The sequence below is a fragment of the Rhipicephalus microplus genome, chromosome 4 (genome assembly GCF_043290135.1).
Source record: "Rhipicephalus microplus isolate Deutch F79 chromosome 4, USDA_Rmic, whole genome shotgun sequence".
Lineage (NCBI taxonomy): Eukaryota > Metazoa > Arthropoda > Arachnida > Ixodida > Ixodidae > Rhipicephalus > Rhipicephalus microplus.
Window position 1 is genome coordinate 77,188,865 of NC_134703.1, and position 17,083 is coordinate 77,205,947.

The window sequence follows — 17,083 nt, forward strand, 5'->3', positions numbered from 1 at the left end:
GCACGTGAACTTATTATGAGTGGGCAGCTGATTAATTGTCCCTTTTATACAACCTAAACACACCAAGTCTGCCAGTACGAGACCCTCGTTCAATGAAATAAGGGAAAGAAGTGTATACCTAAGGGCTAGTTTTTCCGTGTTTTAACACAATATTAATGAGATATAACAGACAGTAATGCCAAGGAATGTACAGGGGAAGCTATTAAAAACAATGGAATGTAAATAAGAAGAAAGAAAAGTGGATGAAAAAATTACCAACTATGAGTAGGAATCGAACCTACGACCTTCGAATTACGCGTTCGATGCTCTAACCACTGAGCTATCACAGCGGCCCTCCCTCCATCCACTTTTTTGGGTTTATCTGTGAATTTAGAAGTAGGAGTGACAGTCAGCGCCATCTATAGGCCAAACAACGAGTGTGAAACACTCTTATGCGCATGTTTGGCGCCACGTAGCACGTGAACTTATTATGAGTGGGCAGCTGATTAATTGTCCCTTTTATACAACCTAAACACACCAAGTCTGCCAGTACGAGACCCTCGTTCAATGAAATAAGGGAAAGAAGTGTATACCTAAGGGCTCGTTTTTCCGTGTTTTAACACAATATTAATGAGATATAACAGACAGTAATGGCAAGGAATGTACAGGGGAAGCTATTAAAACCAATGGAATGTAAATAAGAAGAAAGAAAAGTGGATGAAAAAATTACCAACTGTGAGCAGGAATCGAACCTACGACCTTCGAATTACGCGTTCGGTGCTCTAACCACTGAGCTATCACAGCGGCCCTCCCTCCATCCACTTTTTTGGGTTTATCTGTGAATTTAGAAGTAGGAGTGACAGTCAGCGCCATCTATAGGCCATACAACGAGTGTGAAACACTCTTATGCGCATGTTTGGCGCCACGTAGCACGTGAACTTATTATGAGTGGGCAGCTGATTAATTGTCCCTTTTATACAACCTAAACACACCAAGTCTGCCAGTACGAGACCCTCGTTCAATGAAATAAGGGAAAGAAGTGTATACCTAAGGGCTCGTTTTTCCGTGTTTTAACACAATATTAATGAGATATAACAGACAGTAATGGCAAGGAATGTACAGGGGAAGCTATTAAAACCAATGGAATGTAAATAAGAAGAAAGAAAAGTGGATGAAAAAATTACCAACTGTGAGCAGGAATCGAACCTACGACCTTCGAATTACGCGTTCGATGCTCTAACCACTGAGCTATCACAGCGGCCCTCCCTCCATCCACTTTTTTGGGTTTATCTGTGAATTTAGAAGTAGGAGTGACAGTCAGCGCCATCTATAGGCCATACAACGAGTGTGAAACACTCTTATGCGCATGTTTGGCGCCACGTAGCACGTGAACCTATTATGAGTGGGCAGCTGATTAATTGTCCCTTTTATACAACCTAAACACACCAAGTCTGCCAGTACGAGACCCTCGTTCAATGAAATAAGGGAAAGAAGTGTATACCTAAGGGCTCGTTTTTCCGTGTTTTAACACAATAATAATGAGATATAACAGACAGTAATGCCAAGGAATGTACAGGGGAAGCTATTAAAACCAATGGAATGTAAATAAGAAGAAAGAAAAATGGATGAAAAAATTACCAACTGTGAGCAGGAATCGAACCTACGACCTTCGAATTACGCGTTCGATGCTCTAACCACTGAGCTATCACAGCGGCCCTCCCTCCATCCACTTTTTTTGGGTTTATCTGTGAATTTAGAAGTAGGAGTGACAGTCAGCGCCATCTATAGGCCAAACAACGAGTGTGAAACACTCTTATGCGCATGTTTGGCGCCACGTAGCACGTGAACTTATTATGAGTGGGCAGCTGATTAATTGTCCCTTTTATACAACCTAAACACACCAAGTCTGCCAGTACGAGACCCTCGTTCAATGAAATAAGGGAAAGAAGTGTATACCTAAGGGCTCGTTTTTCCGTGTTTTAACACAATATTAATGAGATATAACAGACAGTAATGCCAAGGAATGTACAGGGGAAGCTATTAAAACCAATGGAATGTAAATAAGAAGAAAGAAAAGTGGATGAAAAAATTACCAACTGTGAGCAGGAATCGAACCTACGACCTTCGAATTACGCGTTCGATGCTCTAACCACTGAGCTATCACAGCGGCCCTCCCTCCATCCACTTTTTTGGGTTTATCTGTGAATTTAGAAGTAGGAGTGACAGTCAGCGCCATCTATAGGCCATACAACGAGTGTGAAACACTCTTATGCGCATGTTTGGCGCCACGTAGCACGTGAACCTATTATGAGTGGGCAGCTGATTAATTGTCCCTTTTATACAACCTAAACACACCAAGTCTGCCAGTACGAGACCCTCGTTCAATGAAATAAGGGAAAGAAGTGTATACCTAAGGGCTCGTTTTTCCGTGTTTTAACACAATAATAATGAGATATAACAGACAGTAATGCCAAGGAATGTACAGGGGAAGCTATTAAAACCAATGGAATGTAAATAAGAAGAAAGAAAAATGGATGAAAAAATTACCAACTGTGAGCAGGAATCGAACCTACGACCTTCGAATTACGCGTTCGATGCTCTAACCACTGAGCTATCACAGCGGCCCTCCCTCCATCCACTTTTTTTGGGTTTATCTGTGAATTTAGAAGTAGGAGTGACAGTCAGCGCCATCTATAGGCCAAACAACGAGTGTGAAACACTCTTATGCGCATGTTTGGCGCCACGTAGCACGTGAACTTATTATGAGTGGGCAGCTGATTAATTGTCCCTTTTATACAACCTAAACACACCAAGTCTGCCAGTACGAGACCCTCGTTCAATGAAATAAGGGAAAGAAGTGTATACCTAAGGGCTCGTTTTTCCGTGTTTTAACACAATATTAATGAGATATAACAGACAGTAATGCCAAGGAATGTACAGGGGAAGCTATTAAAACCAATGGAATGTAAATAAGAAGAAAGAAAAGTGGATGAAAAAATTACCAACTGTGAGCAGGAATCGAACCTACGACCTTCGAATTACGCGTTCGATGCTCTAACCACTGAGCTATCACAGCGGCCCTCCCTCCATCCACTTTTTTGGGTTTATCTGTGAATTTAGAAGTAGGAGTGACAGTCAGCGCCATCTATAGGCCAAACAACGAGTGTGAAACACTCTTATGCGCATGTTTGGCGCCACGTAGCACGTGAACTTATTATGAGTGGGCAGCTGATTAATTGTCCCTTTTATACAACCTAAACACACCAAGTCTGCCAGTACGAGACCCTCGTTCAATGAAATAAGGGAAAGAAGTGTATACCTAAGGGCTCGTTTTTCCGTGTTTTAACACAATATTAATGAGATATAACAGACAGTAATGCCAAGGAATGTACAGGGGAAGCTATTAAAACCAATGGAATGTAAATAAGAAGAAAGAAAAGTGGATGAAAAAATTACCAACTGTGAGCAGGAATCGAACCTACGACCTTCGAATTACGCGTTCGATGCTCTAACCACTGAGCTATCACAGCGGCCCTCCCTCCATCCACTTTTTTGGGTTTATCTGTGAATTTAGAAGTAGGAGTGACAGTCAGCGCCATCTATAGGCCAAACAACGAGTGTGAAACACTCTTATGCGCATGTTTGGCGCCACGTAGCACGTGAACTTATTATGAGTGGGCAGCTGATTAATTGTCCCTTTTATACAACCTAAACACACCAAGTCTGCCAGTACGAGACCCTCGTTCAATGAAATAAGGGAAAGAAGTGTATACCTAAGGGCTCGTTTTTCCGTGTTTTAACACAATATTAATGAGATATAACAGACAGTAATGCCAAGGAATGTACAGGGGAAGCTATTAAAACCAATGGAATGTAAATAAGAAGAAAGAAAAGTGGATGAAAAAATTACCAACTGTGAGCAGGAATCGAACCTACGACCTTCGAATTACGCGTTCGATGCTCTAACCACTGAGCTATCACAGCGGCCCTCCCTCCATCCACTTTTTTGGGTTTATCTGTGAATTTAGAAGTAGGAGTGACAGTCAGCGCCATCTATAGGCCAAACAACGAGTGTGAAACACTCTTATGCGCATGTTTGGCGCCACGTAGCACGTGAACTTATTATGAGTGGGCAGCTGATTAATTGTCCCTTTTATACAACCTAAACACACCAAGTCTGCCAGTACGAGACCCTCGTTCAATGAAATAAGGGAAAGAAGTGTATACCTAAGGGCTCGTTTTTCCGTGTTTTAACACAATATTAATGAGATATAACAGACAGTAATGCCAAGGAATGTACAGGGGAAGCTATTAAAACCAATGGAATGTAAATAAGAAGAAAGAAAAGTGGATGAAAAAATTACCAACTGTGAGCAGGAATCGAACCTACGACCTTCGAATTACGCGTTCGATGCTCTAACCACTGAGCTATCACAGCGGCCCTCCCTCCATCCACTTTTTTGGGTTTATCTGTGAATTTAGAAGTAGGAGTGACAGTCAGCGCCATCTATAGGCCAAACAACGAGTGTGAAACACTCTTATGCGCATGTTTGGCGCCACGTAGCACGTGAACTTATTATGAGTGGGCAGCTGATTAATTGTCCCTTTTATACAACCTAAACACACCAAGTCTGCCAGTACGAGACCCTCGTTCAATGAAATAAGGGAAAGAAGTGTATACCTAAGGGCTCGTTTTTCCGTGTTTTAACACAATATTAATGAGATATAACAGACAGTAATGCCAAGGAATGTACAGGGGAAGCTATTAAAACCAATGGAATGTAAATAAGAAGAAAGAAAAGTGGATGAAAAAATTACCAACTGTGAGCAGGAATCGAACCTACGACCTTCGAATTACGCGTTCGATGCTCTAACCACTGAGCTATCACAGCGGCCCTCCCTCCATCCACTTTTTTGGGTTTATCTGTGAATTTAGAAGTAGGAGTGACAGTCAGCGCCATCTATAGGCCAAACAACGAGTGTGAAACACTCTTATGCGCATGTTTATATATATATATATATATATATATATATATATATATATATATATATATATATATATATATATATATATATATATATATATATATATATATATATCGCCGAGTCAATGGCTTCGCGCAGATGCGACCACCGCTCTCCGAGCATTCTCAGCGCGTTGCGCATAACTGGCGCTCCCCAACCCCTCCGCTCTCCGGCTGTCGGAGCACAGCTGATGACAGCGATACAACGAGCACAACGTCTGGTGGTCGCATCACTAATATACCCCACTGTCCACGTGCCAATGATCGTATACGCTATACGCTTGTCTGGGAAACCGGCAATTCGTTTTCAGACTCCCCCTTCTGGCTTCCCACAGTCCCGTCGTCTCTCTCTTATATACATTATTTTTTGTTTGTTAATCTGTGAAAGAATATCTTGTATTTATTTTTAGTATTACTTGTACGATTTTCTGCTGGAAAGGGGAGGTGAAGGGAGAGGGTAGAGGACATAGCTTTGTATAATGGCCAACGTTTTTCTAAAGCTGGAGCAGGTCGTATGTATCTTTATGTGTGTATGGCCCGATGCCGTGCGAACCAGCCGCCGAACCATTTGAACTTTAACTCAATCCATGTGTGAGAAGCGCGAAAGCGGCAATATTTTTCACTTTTACCCTTTTCGTTGGTCGCCTCTTCTGGCGGCGCATCTTATCTACACGTAGTTGCAATACACGAATTACCCGCCCAATTCCAGTGCCTCTCCGTCGTTCCTTTCTTCTTCTTCTTTTTGTTGTCTGTCGCTTGCTTCGTTACATCGTTTATTTCATTTTTTTTGTTTTTAAGGGGGTCCCCAAATTGTGAGGGCGGCCCCTTGCTACGGGTAGTGTAACTTGAGTCATTTCACTTGTATCCTCTGAAGAAGGCTGGACCACCAGTCGAAAATGATAGGATTAAGTAAATAAATAATTGTTTTGTTTATTTTATTGCAGAAAGCAGGAAAGCAGAGAGATCAAACAGATTCTAGTATCCGGTATGCTACCATATACTGAGGTTTGGGAATAGAGGGCTGAAAGAGGGAGAGAGGTAAAAAATAAATAAGAGCAAAACACCGACACACACGCACACACAAAATCAATCCACCCAGACTCGTTCCGACAGGCCAGTATAGTTCGCAAGAAGCCCAGTAGCGCCTGCACGGCCTTCTTCTATGATGACGAGTTATGACGATGGCACAGTATACTTTCTTCTGACAGCGGCTGGTCATCTAATCTGTTTAGTTTATTAGAAAGGTGTTGTCTTTCCAGGTTGTATTTCGGGCAGTCGCACAGGATATGTCGGATTGTTTCTTCATCTCCGCAGTGTGAACAGTCGGCGGTGTCGGCCATACCTATGCGGAACGCGTACGCCCGGATGAACGCGACTCCCAACCATAGTCTGCACAGAGCAGTAGCGTCACCTCGTAGAAGTGTTGTTTGAAGCCGTAAGGTTTACGTAATATCAAGGGATCAAAGTTTGCTTTTAACGCTCGCACCTTCTTTACACTCGGTAGTGGGGCTCAATTCCAGTGGCGCATACCCACCAGTAGTTTTCTGCGGCACGTAGGTTTTTACCGCCAGCTTGACGGCTTGGAAAACTGACAGAAAAAAAGAAATGTGCCACTTTTGGTGTAGATTATAACATGGTGACGTCCAACACCTTGTTTTATTTCTGCATTCGGTGTGACTGCACGGAAACCAATGATCGAACGTCATTACAGAAAAGTATGTCCAGATGTAACTTCTGCCATCTCGCAAATAATGCAACTAAAATAAAATGGAAGACCTACGCTAACGACATGAGCCCGTCTCGCGTCTTTGATTGTCTGGGATTTAACTCTAGCCTCTCTGCGCTGAGAGTCAACGTGCAAACAACCTGGCTAGAAGCCTAGCAATGATCTTTAAGCAACCTAGGAACAACCTGCATAATTTATATAAGGCCTAGAAGCAACCCATAAGTAACCAAGTTAGTCTTCCGAATCGTGTAACTTGGTGTTTGAAGCCTTGCGCGTCTTAGTGCAAGTTTCATTATTTTTTCAGGAATCTTATTATTCTAAATTTCTAGACTGCAAAAACACTGTGAAGAATTTAGGTGAATTATGAAGCATCTCCAACTTTTGCAAAAAGAATTAAAAATTGTTACTAAATTATTTTTATGATTAACACTCAACAGAAGAGAATTCGACCATGGTTTATCATACCGAGTGGCAAACGGCAAAGTTTCAGTCAATCAGTGAAGATAATATAACGTCTTCGTTAAGAAAACTTTTGTGGATGGCTCTCCTGGTATTCCGTGCGAGGTGCGAGTACATTTCTTGTCTTATTAGCGGAAGTAAGACAAGAGTCTTACTTCCAAGACAAGAGTTGTAAACGTTACCGAAAATTGCACCGAAATTTCCATGACTACATTCGCGTATATATAGGTCCTGAGGGTTGCGCTAAAAAGGGTATAGAGGTATCCGGCGTAGGCGACGCATTCATACCTGTTGAGAGTGGACCCAAGTTTAGCGCGAATACAAAAAAAAAAGCCATTCGAAAAGTAAAGCCTCCCGTCGAGCAGTGAGTCCTGAGCCCCGCACAAAGGAATTTCGAAGCGTCTCGTAATGCGCAAACAAGGATCTTTCTTCAGGCAGTGACCCGTAAAGCGAGTAGCTGTGACGTATAGCAGTGGCAGCGAACTATATTTTCCCCGGTTAAAAAAAAGAAATGAAAGCAGTCACTGGAGCAAGAGCGTGTTTGTCTATCGTCATGCATGGGAGGCGGCTAAAAAATAGGCGGTGCATGGACAGTAGAGTAGATGTTGGAGAATGAAGTTAGGGGGGGGGGTAGAAAGGGTGAAAAACGGACCTGCGATGGTATTACGCTTTTCTTATTCCCTGACATTAAAAACGAGACATTATTAAAGGCTTAAGGCAAACAAAACCCCTGATACAGACGGTAAATTAAAAAAAATAACTAACTAGGTGTTTCCCTCGATGGTGAACGCCATAACTCAGGCGCTGTAAGAAACTAGCGATGTTAAAGTGAGGCACCCGGTCGTAAAACTTGTCGTTTCAAGACTGCGGAGAAAAATTATTTTTCATTGTTTTGAAGTGTTCAGAACGCCTCTTTCTTTCTATTTTTTGATATCGTTAATTTAGACCGTTAGTTTAGTCTAGACTCGTGAAACTAGACCGACAAAAGGACTACCTCAATCATCAACGTATAAATATTCGTTTGTTTAGCAATACCACCAATCTCACAAGGTGTCCTTTACAGGGAGGGCATACATGATACAAATCATAAGGAGAAAAAAAAACATAAGAAGAAACAAAAACAGACAAAAAAGAACAACAATTAAGTTTACAGACACTGCTCTACATGTACGATTGCTTCTATAAGTTCTAGGAACACATGTAAAGACGAGGCGTTAGTAACAGGAGGACTCAGTAAGCTTCATTTTCTTATGTTTTGTGAGGAGTATAAATATTTAGAGCAGTTTTAGTTAGAAGTGTACTCATAAATGTTTGTGAGTGCCTGTAACGTGCCAACCTTCAACAAATGAAAGAGATTAGGTTTGACGGGTGGATGTTTATGTCACCATGAATTAGTTCTAACCAAAAAATTAGTCTTGCTATTTTGCCCGAGTTTGTAGCGTTATTGGACCACCTTCATTTATTAACGCAGTAGGAGAATTCATTAAGTTCTATTGACTATAAACAAACCTCACTGCCTTTATCTGCACCCCTTCGATTCTTGCGACTGGTTCCTTTGTATACGAAAACCAAGCAATATTGGCCTACTGCAACACTGGTCTAACAAACATCTTGTATGCTAGCAGCTTTACATCCAGGGGCGCCAGATGAAGTAGTCTTTTCAAGAAGAAATGCCGCTTTAGGGCACTTGAGGTTAAATTGTTGATTCGGGTTTTCTATCGAGATCGTGTGCTGAAGTGACGTCTAAATACTTGTGCTCGAATACACGACTGAAAGGTGTATGATCAATAATGCAAGTGAAATTGAATATTTATTTCGGTGATTCAAGTTACAGTAAGCGTTACAGATTTTCTTGGCATTTAAAGTAATCTGTTTTCCTCACACCAGAGAAAGACAGATTCCAGAGCATTATTTAGTACATGGTGATCATCATCGGTGTTAGTTTGTCGGTAGAATATAAACTATCAGCGAATATATTTTAATATTGTTTTATAGTGCAGCACAGACATGATAAATTGAGGATTTTCACTGTATTTCAGACGTGAAAACGCTTATCAAAATTTATAGCGATGCAACATGGAATCAATGTCTCTTTCTTTTAAAACGTCACACCAGTTATTTTTGGTCAATTTCCATCTACTGGATAATGCCAATAAACCTTACTGTATTCTTTACAGTGAAGCACTAAAACGAGTGTAGTGTTTCACACTTTAGGTTGTGTTCTACATCGGGTGATTTCCCTCATATTGCTATTTTTTTAGAATATGATTCCAATGCGGTCGAGTCAGTGGGTATGTGCCGATTCTAGAACAATAGTCTAGAATGAATACTGCTTGCTCTAAAATGAGGTGTACGTAAAGTTTAAATATACGTGAGTGCGTCATACTTAGTATGTACTCATTAGTACTCATTAATAGGCAAGTCGATTCGTATTTTTCGATGAACATAAATTTAGGTCAGTTCAAAGCTGCATTGTGACTTATTCGCCGATATGTGGCAGAAATGATCAAGTGATGTCTGTTCACGTCATCATAGAACCCAAAGGCAATGCTCACTTTTTCGGATTTGTGTACAGTCTCTCATAATTAATGCCGTTTAGATACGAATTACTTTTGCATAAGTTGAATTTCAACAGCATCATTCTTAGTGATTGACCTAACACGACTCACTGCAAAGGCATTGCTGCGTTTTCCTAAGCGACAGACTTCCTGATAGACGACAAATCAGGATTTTGCATATGATAGTCTTCATGTCAGTCAGCCATTGACATTGTAACAATGACTCGGTCACGTCTATATCACGCAATACTTGCTTCTTTCGTTCTCTTTCAGTCATATAACAACTAATTTTGCCAGCCACAAAGTAGGAGGAAGCAACAAAAAAAAAAGGGAGAAGGCAGGGAGGTTAACCAGAAAGACATCTGGTTGGCTACCCTACACTGGGGGATAAAGGAAGGGGACAAGGAAGACGAGAAAGAGGGAAGAGAGGAAAAAAAGGGGGTGGGGGAGAGACTGACAGTAATTTCACTGCAGCGTGTAGAACTCTACCGCATGTCAGAGGCGTTCATACAAGCCTGTCTTTCTCAGGAAACGCAGCAGGGCTTTCACTGCCTTGTGGGCTGTCGAGGCATGTGTACGTTGCTGTAATAGCACCTGTACAGAAAGAGGCCGATCATCCAGTCGCCGCATCGTGTTGGCAAGTACTTGTCTCTCTGACGCAAATCGAGGACAATGACACAGCAGGTGTTCGATATTTTCGTCGGTGCCGCAAACATCGCACGCCGCACTGTCAGTAATTCTGATTAACGTGGTATAAGCTTTCGTGAAAGCAACTCCCAGCCAAAGGCGATAGAGAAGCGAAGCTTCACGTCGGTGTAGGCCGGGTGGAGGCCGGAGTTGTAGTGAAGGGTCGAGCTCGTGCAAAAAGGCCATGACATCGTCTTTCAGTGGTTACCTGGGCATAGTGGTATAGGCGGCAATGATTCTGCAGATCATGCTGCTCGCACGTCACATAAAGAAGCGAACAGCGTTCCGATACCGCTTTCAAGAGCGGATGCGGCGAGGCAGATTCGTCAACTGGCCCGCAGTCTCACACTGACGGAGTGGAACACACCAAGCAGCCACAAAGTAAACAACCAGAGATCTCATTAGGCTCGCACGCCTGTCTGTCGATGCATGTCTTTCACTTCTTCCTCTCATAAATTTAATCAGTTATATTTACTACTTATTATGTTCACTGTTGATGAAATTGCTTGTGTTTTTACAGGGAAGCTGAAGACTGATGGGCGAAGTCAATGTTTGTCCGTGTTATGTACGAAAATCTCTACATACGTTTCTCACTCACCCCAGGTCCAATAAAAAGGAAGAAGAGCAGATAGAGTGAGCGCAAATATAAATAAAGAGAAAGATAGGCGCGATGACTGAAATTATTGCCATTAATTTCTTCATTTATAAGCGAACACTTTTCAACTAACATTTTGAACTTTTCAACTTCACATTCTTGTCTAATGCCCCATAATGGGCCCGTGCCATAGATTGAAGGAAAAAAACAAACAAGCAAACAAACGAACGAACACACATTCTCTTCGTTGATGATTGATTGATTTGTGGGGTTTAACGTCGCAAAACCACCATATGATTATGAGAGACGCCTTAGTGGAGGGCTCCGGAAATTTCGACCACCTGAGGTGACATTTGCTTCGTGAGACACTGAGAGAGAGAGAGAGAAATAATTAAAAGGAAGAGACAGGGGGTTAACCTAGACTATCTGGTTTGCTACCCTGTACAGGGGTGGAGAAAAGGGTCGGAAAGAGGATAGATATTGAGAGATATAAAATAAATTAGGAAAAAAAACCACATGTGCACAAATTCAGGGAGTTCTGATCACAGTCGTTTGGACAGGCCGGTTGAACGCAAGAAGCGCAGGAGCGCCTTCACAGCCTTCTTCTGCGACATTAAGTCCTGTCGGCAGCACAGGAGTCTTTCTTCCGAACGGTTGTCCAGTTCATCTAGTTCATTGCAGAGTGACTGTCCGTGCGAGCAGTATTGTGGGAATTCACACAGAATGTGCCAAATTGTTTCATCACTGCCACAATGGTCGCATGCAACAGTGTCAGCTATTCCTATGCGGAACGTGTACGCATTGGTAAATGCGACGCCCAACCATAATCTGCACAGCATAATAGTGTCTCGTCGGCGTAATTCCGGAGGAATTCGAAGACTGAGAGTTGGGTTTAAAGTACCTAACCGTGCGTGGATGAATTGTGACTCGTTCCATTGTGACGTGGTGCGCTTGCGAGCAAGCATGCGGAGTTTCCGTGCAGCGTCAGTTCTGGAAAGCGGAATTGGTATTTCATCGCTTTCAGTATGGGCAGAACGGGCAGCTCGATCGGCCCTTTCATTGCCAATTATTTCACAATGACTTGGAAGCCATTGAAAGGCTATTTAATGCCCTTCCTCAATGAATTGGTGAGTCTTTTCTGCAATCTCAAATACCAGCTGTTCGTACGGGCCGTGGCGTAAAGGTGATAGAAGGGATTGCAGTGCGTCCTTTGAGTCACTAAAAATTGTCCATTTTTGTGGCTGTTGATCGCTGATGAATTGCAATGCGGCACGAAGAGCTGTGAGCTCTGCTCCCGTTGATGTCGTAAGGTGGGAGGTCTTGAATGTTCCTGTCGTGTCTTTTATCGGTATAACAAATGATGCCGTTGAACTCTTCTGTAAAACAGAGCCGTCGGTGTATACGTGTATAAAGCCTTGATACGTCTCGTATAAGAAGAACAGAGCAAGCTGTCTAAGAGCCGGTGACGACGTATCTGCTTGTTTCTTTATGCCACGTATAGTTAGCCTGATATTAGCCTGAGTCAGCCACCAGGAAAGAGTCGAAGACCTGGCGGGGGGTGTGAAGCATGTTGGCGAAGAATCGCGGTATGCGGTGACCATTTGGCAAAATGACGAACGTGGTCTGTCTGCTGGTAAAGAGGCTATAGGTGGTGGCAGGGTGTCCGAGCAATATGCCTTATATGTGTCCTGAGTGCCTCAACGTCGATATGTGTCGTGATGAGGTGGTCAGCGGCGATAGCTATAGTAGCCATTGTTGACGCACTACGAGGCAAGCCGAGGCAAGTCCGGAGTGCCTGGGACTGAACACTCTGTAGCGTTCGAAGGTTCGTTTTGCTTGCATTGGTCAACACCGGTAAACTGTACCACAGGAAACCTAGAAAAAGTACTCTGTACAGCTGTAGCATTGCACTGGGAGACATTCCCCAAGTCTTCCCTGCAAAGAACTTCAGTATATTACAGATGTCCATTAACCGTTTCTTCATGTACGAAACGTGATCGCTCCATGATAGATTCCTGTCAATTATGACGCCCAAAAACTTGTGCGATCGAACGTATGGTACAGTTTGACCATTGATGCTTATAGGGTACTTATTCATAGGCTTTCGTGTAAAAGCTACGAGGGCGCATTTCTCGGAAGAAATTTCCAAGCCTCAATATCGGAGGTAGCGTAAGGTTTCAGTGGCAGCTTTTTGAATTCTCCCTCGTAACTTCAGGCGTGTTACAGCCGATGCCCAAACGCAGATATCGTCTGCGTACATTGATAGCCTGACCGTGCTCGGCAGATGAACAGTGAGATCAATTAACGTAAGATTGAACAGCACACGGCTGAGTACGGCGCCCTGGAGGACGCCACGGTGGCTGTAATGTGGAGAGGTTGGACCATCTTCAGTGCTCACAAAGAAGGATCGCATTGACAAATAAATACGTATCCAGCGATACATCCGGCCACCTACTCCTATATCTTCGAGAGCGGTGAGAACAGCTTCATGCGTAACGTTGTCATACGCCCCTTTGACGTCTAATGTGAGACACTGAAAATCTTTAGTGAGTCTTCGGTATTAAACCAGTGGTAGCACCTGGGCCGCAAGTTTCAGCTTCGATGGTGAAGCATGTACGTGGAGGGCTGGGGCGGCGACCTTCCCTTATACATTGGCTTTCACCTAACACTTGTTCAGCCTGCACAAGAGACTGCTAAACGCTCTCATATATATTTTATTAATTACTATGAATATGTTGATGATAAATGAAACTTTATTTTGGTCCAGAGAAGATGCAGGGAAAACCCCACACCACCAGGCCAACCCCATAATACATATCTTCACCTTTACGTTCGAATTTTGTTCTGAACACAACGCAAAAAACACCTAAAGGTTAATCTAATAATTTCTTTCAGTAAAGCTGTAATACGAATTTCCTCTATACATAAATGACGCTCCAGTGTACTCGAGAATTAGTCGGTTGCATCGCTTGGCAACAGCATAGTGTCTCAAGGCCACTAATCTGTTAAGTTCGCCGCACTGTACACATCTCTACTAGTGAGTTTAGTACAGAAGAAAAAAAGATAAATTAAAACACGTCGAAAAAGTAAGCAACAATGCCTCATTGCGTAATCACGCCAGTCCTTCTTTAGCGCCATTCGATGTCTCTCTTATATGCTTGGACGGACCGCCTCATGTCTTGTGTGTTCTATTCGTATATAATACTGACAGAAAAAAAACTAAATGTAAGGTAGGCTTAAGAAGCTCACACCATAAACCTCTCGCTTGGCATATGTCTAGGCTTTTTCAGGAGCATATGTGTGAAATACAAACTAGATCAAAGAAAGAGCAATGACGCTTAGTACGCGTGAACGAGCCATTGTGTCGTAATCGCTGCACCATTGGCTCCTGCTTTGGTGCTCTTGCGTCGATTCTCGTGCTTCGGAGTGAGCGCTGCAAAAAAGGACAAACTTTCAGCGATAAACAAGAACCGCATAGACTGAAATGAGGAATCAACTTTTCTGATGAGTGAATGTTTTGTTGAACCAACACTTATGTTGATTCAACAAAACCATTCATATTTGTTGTGCATGATTAACTGCCATTCGTGCTGCTTTGTCAACTTGTGAACGGAGTCAGGACCTCGTCAAGCTCCTGAGCTTTTAGTCCTCTACTCCACCTTATCTAAAGGAAATAAAATGATTGATTGATTTTTTGATTGTTGCAGTACCGAGACATTGAGAGTGCCATCATTCATCATTGCCTCTTCCATTGCCGTTTCGTTCCATTTGAACCATTTGTTAGTTGAAAATGTATTTTTGGAAAACTGTTGGGATACAAGGGGAGTATCAACCATTACACTAAAGACATCGCCTTATCCTTAATTGCGTTCACTTAAAGAAAAAATAATGTTTCGATGGGACCGCTTCATGAATGTATTATCATTGCTTCAAGGCTTTCGTATTTACTTTGTTCTTTCGCCCTTTTATTTCACGTTTGCACAGAACGCAACTTGATAAGATAAATTGAATTGTTTATGTTGCGGGAAATAAGCTTTTACTTTACTAGCAATAAAAACATGTATGAAAAATATAAGTGTTGATTATATAGATGTGTGGGGTTTAACGTCCCAAAACCACTATATGGTTATGAGAGACACCGTAGTGGAGGGCTCCGAAAATTTTGACCACCTGGGGTTCTTGAACGTGCACCCAAATCTGAGCACACAGGCCTACAGTATTTTCGCCTCCATCAAAAATGCAGCCGCCTAAGCCGGGATGCGATCCCGCGATATGCGGGTCACAAGCCGAGCACCTGAGCCACTAGACTGCCGAGAGTTGTCGATCTGTTTCAGAAGTGTGTATATATATATATATGTATATATATATATATATATATATATATATATATATATATATGTGTGTGTGTGTGTGTGTGTGTGTGTGTGTCCAGGCGCCAGGCGATAATAGGCAACTTGTCCATGGTCATTTCCGGTACGGTTGAGCGTAGTCGTAGTGCGTCGCTGCGCATGCGAGGAATAAAAACCACGTCCGATTACCACCTTGCACTATTGCTCTACACATCGTACACATACGTAGTATGACAGGGGACAACAAGACACTACCACCACAAAGTGTACCGACACCCAATTTCCATGGAGAATAAGACTAAGCGAAGAGAGGGGACGGAAAGATATACGAGGCCTGTCTTCCAGTGAGGTACGACACAAAGAACAAACGTATCGATTATGCAATATTTTTTCCCGGGGAATCGCTTTTCACGTTGTGCTCAGTGGTCTGTGTACAGATCGATATCGCTGTTCGGCCACCAAGGGTCCCCAGCTCATTGCTCTCCCGTTCGATCTACCAAAAAATTTCGCCACCGTGATGTCCACGGAGTGTAATATGGTGTGTGTCTCTCTTTCTATCTATCTCAAACTTTTTAATTTTCTACAGATTATAACTTCCAACTCTCTGATATCACATATGCTATTCGTGACTTTGAAGCATGATCTCTTCGCTCCTGTTTCCGTTTTATTTCAGCCTTTATTTAGGCGAAAGCCTTGTAGATTTCTCCTCAACAAAAAATGACCATTGGCTCGCCCACAAGTGATTCGATAAGTCACAATATTGTGGTGACATCATGCTATGACGTCATTCTGAAGTCACCTAATGTGAAGTCCCATCATTACGTCATCAGATGATATCGTCGCTTGGGCGAAGGTAGGCAGATCTCGGAGGCAATGCAAATACACGCGAGCTGCAGAAGGCTTCGAATGCATCTAATCTTAGTGGCAGGGAAAAACCCTAATCTGTGTATGGTACAAAGCTTTTGAGGAATGGGGTGGGGTGGGGGTGCGGGAGAGGAAATAGTATGCTCGAATGGGAAGCAAAACAGGCCGCTGTTGTCTTATAAAGGAAAGACTGCAGGCATGGATAGAGGATGTGGGGGTGCTGGGGCTGGGGTAACTGCAAAATGGGTTTCGGAAAGACAGGAGGTTGGAAAACAATCTGTTCTCACTGACGCAGTGCATTGAAATAGTAGAAAAGGAACACAGCCACCTGTGGCTAGCATTTTTGGATATCAAGAGAGCGTGCGATAGCGTGGTTCAAGCGGAATTGTGGGAGATACTGGACACACTAGACGTGGAAGATAGAGCCACTAATCTTTTGAAGGATATCTATAAAGGTAACAAGGTAGTTATAAAGTGGGAAAAACAGGTATCTAAGCCCACAGAGGTGAAACGGGGGCTTAGGCAGGGGTGCCCTCTGTCATCCTTGTTATTCATGATGTACCTACAAGGATTAGAGGCCAAATTAGAGGGAAGTGGACGGGGCTTCAACATCTCTTTCGTCAAACAAGGAAAACTCATTGAACAGGCACTACCAACATTGATGTACGCAGATGATATAGTGCTAACGGCCGACAACAAGGAAGATTTGCAGAGATTGATGGACATCTGCGGTAATGAGGGAGATAGGTTAGATTTCAGACTCAGTAAGAAAAATCAGCAGTCATGATTTTTAATGACAATGAAGGTAGTGAGCTTAGAATACAGGAGGTCTCGCTAGAGAT

The 17,083-nt window shown here is 42.8% G+C and overlaps 1 long non-coding RNA gene and 10 other non-coding genes across 11 annotated transcripts in view; 1 reads left to right on the top strand and 10 right to left on the bottom strand.

Moving 5' to 3' along the window:
* LOC142814318 (uncharacterized) overlaps nucleotides 1–17,083 on the top strand; it is a 139,731-nt gene that overhangs the window by 12,395 nt on the left and 110,253 nt on the right. The gene's annotated exons all lie outside the window — the stretch shown is intronic.
* On the bottom strand, nucleotides 257–329 carry TRNAT-CGU (transfer RNA threonine (anticodon CGU)). Its single transcript has one exon. It is a non-coding gene; the product is annotated as a tRNA-Thr (tRNA).
* Nucleotides 1,165–1,237, bottom strand: TRNAT-CGU (transfer RNA threonine (anticodon CGU)). The gene has a single exon. It is a non-coding gene; the product is annotated as a tRNA-Thr (tRNA).
* TRNAT-CGU (transfer RNA threonine (anticodon CGU)) lies at nucleotides 1,619–1,691 on the bottom strand. The gene has a single exon. It is a non-coding gene; the product is annotated as a tRNA-Thr (tRNA).
* On the bottom strand, nucleotides 2,074–2,146 carry TRNAT-CGU (transfer RNA threonine (anticodon CGU)). Its single transcript has one exon. It is a non-coding gene; the product is annotated as a tRNA-Thr (tRNA).
* Nucleotides 2,528–2,600, bottom strand: TRNAT-CGU (transfer RNA threonine (anticodon CGU)). Its single transcript has one exon. It is a non-coding gene; the product is annotated as a tRNA-Thr (tRNA).
* On the bottom strand, nucleotides 2,983–3,055 carry TRNAT-CGU (transfer RNA threonine (anticodon CGU)). Its single transcript has one exon. It is a non-coding gene; the product is annotated as a tRNA-Thr (tRNA).
* On the bottom strand, nucleotides 3,437–3,509 carry TRNAT-CGU (transfer RNA threonine (anticodon CGU)). The gene has a single exon. It is a non-coding gene; the product is annotated as a tRNA-Thr (tRNA).
* On the bottom strand, nucleotides 3,891–3,963 carry TRNAT-CGU (transfer RNA threonine (anticodon CGU)). Its single transcript has one exon. It is a non-coding gene; the product is annotated as a tRNA-Thr (tRNA).
* TRNAT-CGU (transfer RNA threonine (anticodon CGU)) lies at nucleotides 4,345–4,417 on the bottom strand. The gene has a single exon. It is a non-coding gene; the product is annotated as a tRNA-Thr (tRNA).
* On the bottom strand, nucleotides 4,799–4,871 carry TRNAT-CGU (transfer RNA threonine (anticodon CGU)). Its single transcript has one exon. It is a non-coding gene; the product is annotated as a tRNA-Thr (tRNA).